This window comes from Halichoeres trimaculatus, unplaced genomic scaffold (genome assembly GCF_033239565.1).
Source record: "Halichoeres trimaculatus isolate MK-OKI-2021-1 unplaced genomic scaffold, fHalTri1.1 fHalTri1_scaffold_7, whole genome shotgun sequence".
In the NCBI taxonomy this organism is placed as follows: Eukaryota; Metazoa; Chordata; class Actinopteri; order Labriformes; family Labridae; genus Halichoeres; species Halichoeres trimaculatus.
This window is the reverse complement of record NW_027437185.1, coordinates 22,220,379-22,228,695: the sequence shown is the minus strand read 5'-3', so window position 1 is coordinate 22,228,695 and position 8,317 is coordinate 22,220,379.

The following is an 8,317-nucleotide window of genomic DNA, read 5'->3' as shown; positions in this document are numbered from 1 at the left end:
GGAAGTACATCTATCTTGTGTGTGTCAGGGCCCAGCATTGATGAATGACCTGGCCTGTTGAGTTGTGGTGGCCAGGTGACAGAGCTTTATTAATAAACAGATTGCAGGGCTACGCTCCTTTGTGTGTCATCAACAAGAGGTGCTCTTCTTTATTATTTCCGTGCCACAGATAATAAATACTCATAAACCTAATGACGCTTGATTACTGCTGCAATCTTTGCCTCATTAGGCTGATTAGCTGCAATTGTGCAACTGTGTGGATGCCGGATGTTTAAAAATACACTCCTGCTGCTTTGCTTGTGTGTGTATGTTTTGGGTAAAATGACAGGTCCTGTGCAGCTCCAGCAACAGAGCACAAAACACATCTCTTTGTGGTGATTAATACAGTGATGACATTATGTTCTTATGTCTTTATATACATGTTTAACCTTAAGCCCTCACAGGGTTGTTTGTGTATTTTACATTAGCAAGGGTGTTCTTTGCACCTCAATCATGCTGCCTCACAGAAGCTGCTCTGCTCTGGTGTAGGCATGTCTCTTAATTTACAGTCCTTGGTGGAGGAAAAACGTCCTTCAATGTCAGTGTAAGCCTTCTGTGTCCACAGACAAATCAACAGAGCGGGTGGAGTCACTGACCCCAATAATTTAGTGCATTACTCCAGACGTTTTCAGATGCTGTGGAAAGTGCCCATTTTTCCCAAATCGCGCCTCGGCTCCTCCTGTTTATTACAGGTTTGTGACCCACACTGGGCCCTGCTGAGCAGGGGTGGAGGAGGGGGGGTGGTGTTACAGCAAACAGGGGTCGTAGCAATGACACCATGCATCTCCACATCAAACAAAACACCCTGAAAACCTTTAGAGGAAGTTTAACTTCCTCAAGTCCCTGAAGCAATAGATTTAGAGTCAGCAAGTTGGTCTGGATTTGCCGGATGTTATGAATAAAAATCACTGCAATGCTCCAAACGACTCCTGCAAGTAATGTAAAATCTTTTCTTTTATTCTGTGTGTGGCCTTAATGTGCTTCTCTGACTGAGTAACCTCTGGAGAACAAAACACAACAAATAAATATGTTTCAATTTGCGAACAGTAGAGGCAGATTTAAATTAGTGAAGGGCAAGGCTCTGCTATCTTTACCTTGCAGAGCAGATGGACCTCCCTGATTCAGTTTCTGAAACCCTGCAGATCCATTCGATCAGGCCCTATTGACCAATGAATTAACTCGGCTTAATTCTTTACGGCCCAATCAAGGAAGAGAGGCGGGAGCTGCAGGAGCAGCAAAAGTGACGAGCAGACGTGACGTCAGCAGACTTTTGTACTTAGTCCTTTGATTCTTAAGTTAACTTTGCAAAAATGGCTGCAGACACAACATTTGTTCTGAGAGATTGTAGTTTAAACTGGAGTCAAATTCCTCGTTTTCCTTGGAAATACTTGGCCAATAAAGCTGATTCTGATCCTGAGCAGTCATTTAACACCATTATCACAGCTGTTTCTCGTGTTCCTGTAGTTGTTTGTCTCTTGTTCCTCAGCAGCGACGCACATGAGCTACGTCAAACCGGGGCTTGATGTGGATTGGTCTGTGGTGAGTGGGTCAATCAGAACGGTCGTCCAATCACCAGCTGCTGATTTTTTTGAAGGTCCCACCTCTGAAAACAAATCCGAAGAGCTGCTACTCAGATGGTCTTGTAAAATATTATCACGGCAGAAATATGAAACTGTCCGTCTGGCATGTCAGGTTACTGTTACCTCTGCAGAGTTTACAACATATGACATACTCAGTGTTACCAGTCTTCTTAAAATAGTATGCAGATAATGAGAGTTGATCAGTATGACACTCACCTTGTGACATTGTGTCGTGTGTTGTGAACTTCTTGATAACAATGCTCAAATCAGCTGACATTTTCTGGAGGAGTTTTGATGTTTCTGCTCACACCTAATGTAGGGGAATATGGACTGATGATGTGTTAAATCTTAATTATAAAAACTGTAATTGTTTTCATCTCTCACCCACTTTGCTACCCATTTCATTTGTACAGAGGTGCAATATGTGAGGTGCATTTTTTTTCTTTTTTAATTAAGAAGGTTGGACTTATTTTTAGTCATACACTGAACGCTGGAGCTGAAGTCTGTAAGTACACTTCAGAGAAAATCAGATCACTGTCTAAAAGTGGGTGCATCATTTTCAAGTTGCTCAGTTGTACATTACCCCAAGCATGCTGTTAAATCCTTGGCTTCATTACTTCTCTCTCCAAGTCTTGAGATGCTGACAACATACGAGGCAAATACGTGTCAAAGAAGGATTGGAAATGCTGGCTGCAAAAACCAATTCCCTCCCATTGCCTCAGCAACTTCAGTGACAAAAAGGGGAAGAAAAAAAGAAAACACAAAAACAAACTGCCATAGCTAGTTTTGTGTGTACGAGTGTGTGTTTGTGTTTGATACTCTTGCTGTTGGCGTTGTAAACAAATCATTAGCAGGAAAACCTGATAAAGAAGTAATCTAGTCCAATCAATTTAAAATCACATCTGTAGCAATGCAGAAAATTGACATGGGTGTGCCAGTGAGTGCACACGCAAGTGTCTAATTTTGCCACGTATCTAAGCATCTTTTGTCACTAACATAGAAACAACACAATGATACCTCCCTCACTGAGGGTAATAAAACCATTTCAGAGACAACAATAGCTTTTTCTTGTGTCTTTTTTCGTTGAGCGGGATTCTAAGCGTTTTTTCTGTATGCACGGTGGAGGAGGAGAGTGAATAAGGGACAGCAACATTGATCTAGGACCCCAAGGCTTCATTTTCCCATGGAGACAGCATGGCTAATTAGGCTAGCATGTTGCCTGTTCCAGCACAGCTGCAGTGAGAGATTAGACAGACAGAAGCTGCCAGCTGTTACTCAGATGCAGTATCACTGACTAATTGAGATCGGCGACTGTTCATGGAGCGAGGCCCACGCCAGTCGTTAGGATCCCGTCGTTCATGATGTGTCCAAAGTATATCATCAAGTGATAAGGTTAATCAATGGGACGGCTGCGGAACAGAGGACCTGATTAAGATGTAAGTACGCTAAATGTAAGTGACTCAATTGAATCATGAGAAATTATGAGGTCTACTCTTGAGATTGCGTTTGCATGACTTTCTGAATGATTTCTCATTGAAAAGACTGGGGACATCCACGTGTCTTGAGCTAACACTTAAACATGTAACATCAGTGGAGTTATGCTCCGACAACATTTCACCCACTGGACCTCCCAGTGTACTTTGAAGACGTTTCTCTATGTCTCAAATTTGAAATTGCTCACAGCAGTGACATTTTAAGTGAACACTTTCTTCGTCTTTAACATTTTAGTTTGAGAAATGTGAAGTTTAAGGGATTCACAGAATAATAAAAGCTGTGTGTTCAAAAGTTCAGAAACTTTGTGATGATTGTCGAATTTTCTATGATTTACTGTGAGTTTTTGACAACCTGTTGCTTTTTTCTTTTACTGATACTCATAGAAGGTCAGGGCTTTCACATGTCTTAAAAATTACAAAAAATTAAAACTGAACATTTTTATTGTAGATGCAACCTTGTCTTTCATTTACACAAAAAAGTGTGTCTAAAATTGGAAATGTGGAACCTTTTAGTCCCTCAGTTGTGATCAGTGTGGCACATTTGTGTGTGTGATGAGCCTGAGTGCTACCTGTCATGTTTAATGTTATCAGAACTGAGGGAGTGGAGGGATAACAGGCAACCCAGCTGTGGTGCATTTTCCCATTGGATAAATTATCCTCTCCATATTACACACTGACACACACATGCGCACACACACATACACACACAGTCACACCGACACACATATACATTGAGCTCAAACCACTTGCGCTGCAGTCTCTGTCTCTTGACTAACCATCATGTGCGATCCTGACGGCGTACAGTGCTGACAGAAAGCAGCCAAAATAATCTCTTCTGCTGGGGAATTTAACTCCATACCTTCTGGCACAGTGCAGCGATGCAATTTAATGCCTCCTGTGATAACTAACAGGGGAAACTCTTAAAACTTCAGAGCTTATAATAAGCTTGTCAGCTTATCATATTAGGCATGTGAGCTTATAACATTAGCATTTAAATGTTCCTTGGTATACAGTAATGTGATTGGAGTGCTTTGCCACTTTGACTCTGCCATTGAGGAGAGGAGGAGGCAGGAGAAAAGAGAGAGGGGGTGGTGGTGCTGCCAGGGGGAGGCTGTATCAGAACTTGTGATTGTTTATAACAATGGTGATGCAGCTATAAGTAATTTCCAGGTATCTAAATGCACTAAAAGTTTTGATTGTTCACAACAACTTTCTGCCCCTGACTCTTGCTGCAGTTGGAGGGGACTTTTTACTCCCGTTACTCAAAATATGTGTGTGGGTGTACTGGCCTATGTTGGTCCTGTAATCGATTGGCACTCGAGGGTTTTTTCATCAAAGTCCAATGTGGACTACTTTTTACTATTAAAATCTTACTGTTAAAAATAGTAATTTGAAGCATCTCCAAAGTATGCTTTAAGACGATGCTGCATTCACCCTATTTATGAATGATCGAACCTCACTGGAATTACAAGTAAAAAAATGACTTAATAAATATGCTACTGGTTGTAATCAATATCCATGAGGAAACATTATGTTACAGTCATGCACTTAGCTGACAGCCAGATGCTCTCCTCTGACTCTCAGCGGAAATACAACACAAACTTAAACTTACAAACTTGTTGCATACTTTCTTGATTTTTGCAGGTCATGGACATTTCGGTCTTTGTTATTTTGTCCAGCTGCTCCCAAAGTGAATGCATGTGCTTGTCAAGAGTAAGCATTCAGGATGTAAAGAGCCTGTTGAGGTATATTGTGCAGATCAAGGCACTAACACAGCACAAAGGTTTCATCCTGAGTGAAAAGACTGCGTTAAATTGTGAGCTGTGAATAACAAATTTACTAGAGATAGACCTTGGCTGTGGGCGTCCTACATTCTAACACATTTTAAAGTACTGGCAGGAAAACACGTCAAGTGTAAATACTGATTTAGACTTATCAGACTAAGCCAGCTTGTCAATCTTTCTCAATAGTTTCTACATTTTTTTCTAATGGGCATGCAATCTCTGTTTATTTCCATGTTTATTGAGTGTTTTTGTCTTCAAGGCGAATCATTTCTGAGTCATTATCCGTTCTCTCCGAGCCTCCGGCCTTGACAAAGAACAGCATCTATGCCAACTTGTGGAAAAACAACACACTGTTATGTGTAAGCTGTTAACCTCTTTGCTGCTCATCTCATGCCTTAAACGTGACTCCCAGTTCACCAGTTCACCTAATCATGGGCTATCTTCATCCCACCATGTTATAAAGACTCTGAAATTAATGATTTTACCAGCGAGATGTGGAACGCAGCAAGTGAGCAATTTTAGGATTGACAGAGATTATTAAACAAAACTAATTATAGTCATTGGTACAGAACAATAATATCCTGCATACTAAAGTATTAATGTGGGAGATTAAAATAGACCTATCCATTAAAAGGCATGATATTTCATTCTATCTACAAGGAGGAAATAAGTCTAATAGGCCTTTTTATCTGTGAGGAAATGGGAATGAGCAGAGGTAGATCAGTTAATAATTGAATATGCTTTCCCGTCAGATACAGCACACCGGTTGTGTGTTTAGTAGCGTGCAAATACAAGTGGGAAAATACCAGGGTGGTTTGGCATTAAGCTAAAGAGAAAATGTATAAATAGTTTCTTACCTGCATGTCTGGTTGCTATGCAATTATATCTATTAAACCAAGCTGTACCTACTGTATGAGTGTTCTGTTCCACAGATGGACTGTTTACCCCAAAACATGCCGGTTTTCTCTAAGAACAAATACATATATGATCAAAGTAATCTGAAATGATTAAAAATTATTTGCATGCCTAGTTTTCCAAGTAATCCTGCTGCAAGTGATGTCTCATGCAGCATTCATTTTCTGAAATAAAATGGAAAAAGGGTTTTGGGGGGATAAAAGACTCACTCGAGTTATTGAGAAGCAAACTCTCATTATCTGAAATAAAGAGAACCCCCTCCCCAAAAGAAGTGTTCAGTATGTAGGTCATCCATTGCACTCATTAATGAGATGACTGCACTATTAAGATGAAAACTCACTTCTTAATATAATTTTAAATGCATTGTTGTTGAACTGCTCTAATCCCCAATGTTACTTTAAAGTGTTAATTTAATGCCCCCTGTTCAATCCAAAAGTAATTTTCTAGCACTATTGTGCAGTAAGTACCAATTAGGTCACAAATTACTTGAACTTAATGAGTATTGAATGGCAGACCGTCTTAAACATATCTCTTTGTTTGTGGAAATTATCTCAGGTAAAATAGAATTTGTGTTACTCTGACTACTCTCCAATTATTTCAGATGCTGGTGTGATACACCAGGGCTGGACTGTGGCCTTCAGAGCAGCAGGAGCAGATAGATGTTTGATACTGTTTGGCTTTTTGCATTTTTTTTTTCCCCCCTTTGATTGAAAGTAATTGAGGCGTGTTCTCTGTGACTTCTTTTTTTTTTTTCTGATCACACAGCCTCCACTTTGTGTCCGGCAGTCTTTGTTCAAACTGTGACCTCTGGCTGCCCAGAGCAACACACACACACGCACGCAGCAGTGCTACATCTGCTTTAAACAAAAGTCAAGCCAGCAAGCGTGGGATCAAACAGAGACCAAAGAGGTTGAGCAGGGGTTTTTGTTTTCACATTTTCTCAAACAGCACAAGGTCTTGTCCTTAAACATCTTGCAAAAGACATACTAACACACACTTCTTAAGGACAAATCTTCAAATTCCCCACGGTGAAAGCAGCAAGAATTTAGATCCCCCTGCTTGTCTGCTGTTTACTCTTTTCAGGAAAAGAAAAAGGAAATCTGGTGTCAAAAACTGCACCACTTATGTGGTACTTGTCACCCAAAAGAACTCCTTTCAAGCCTTTAACGAACATTTGCGATAAATATTAATGATTAAATATCAGAGTGGTGCAGATTAAATTATACATGGATCAATGGGGTTAGTGAGTGAGGCATCAATAGTTAAAGGACTAAATATACCTCTTCCTGCAGAGGCTCTGTATCCTTTCTAAATGGAGCCTTGTCGCATAATGAGCTACTTAACAGACCACTCCTGTCTCCTGCATGTCTCATGATCCACTAGCATGCTAAACGAAAAACAAATATCTCATCAATTAGTAAGAAGGCTGATTCACATGCTATTAGACATCAACACTCAGTTTGTCTTTCCATTTCTCTCTTTCTCACTTTCTTCTCGTATAAAAACAGGGAAGTGGTGGAAGGTAGTGTGAACAGCCTTACCTGATGGGCTGAGCTTTTGGTTCCTAACAGCTAACCTGTTGACTCCAGGCCTAGTCCCACTCATTAAGACAGTTTGTTACCTTTGTTAAGTAAAATCTATGCCAACACTGTTTGATTTAAAAAAAAATCACATTTCAATTTTATTATAGCATCCGACTTTCTGCCCTGCTTTATCTGCTGTATGCTAAGTGACACCTCATGCAGAGGGCTACCAGAACGGTGGAAGTCTGCTCATCAACTGGAACCAAAACCTATTAGCAGGTGTGTCGTGAAGGAGCAGGGGCAAACTGGACGAGTAGACCAGTTTCCCTTTTTTGCTTTTAATTTTTCATTGTAAGCTGGTGTCTGTATGATGCGAGGTGAAAGCTGGTCATAGGGGAGGTTGGTCAGGAGTGTTGGAGCTACTGTTAAACCAACTGTTGATGAAATACTGGTAAAGGAAGGAGCCCATGAGGACAGGCAGCAACCTCTGGTTTTGAAATAAGATGCAGATGTGCCAACATAATGCAATTCCACAAGTATCTGCTCTTGGTCTGCTTCAGAAGCATTTCATACATTCAATTACACACATGTTCAAATGAGCAAGAATGAAAGGTTTTTTTGTTGTTGTTTTTTTCTCATAACTATAGACAGGACTAAAGTGACTTACATGCACATAGTAGTTGCTCGTTGGGAAGCCTAACAAAATCCCCTTAACTCCAACGCCTCTTCTCAGTTAGGTCAGTTGATAGGCTGAGTCATTTCAAAATATAGGGCCTGCCAATGTTAGGCTTCAAAACCTTAAATAAATTCATAAATATATACTGAAATGGAGACATAATGGGACTTTCCTTACTTATATTTAAGAAAAGTACCTTGTGTCAATTTGAAATCGACTTTCACAGACACGTGTCTTATATACTTCCTTAAAATGCTCTTACACTATTTTTCTTTCAAGTGTTAAAAAAAAAGCTTTATAATAATCT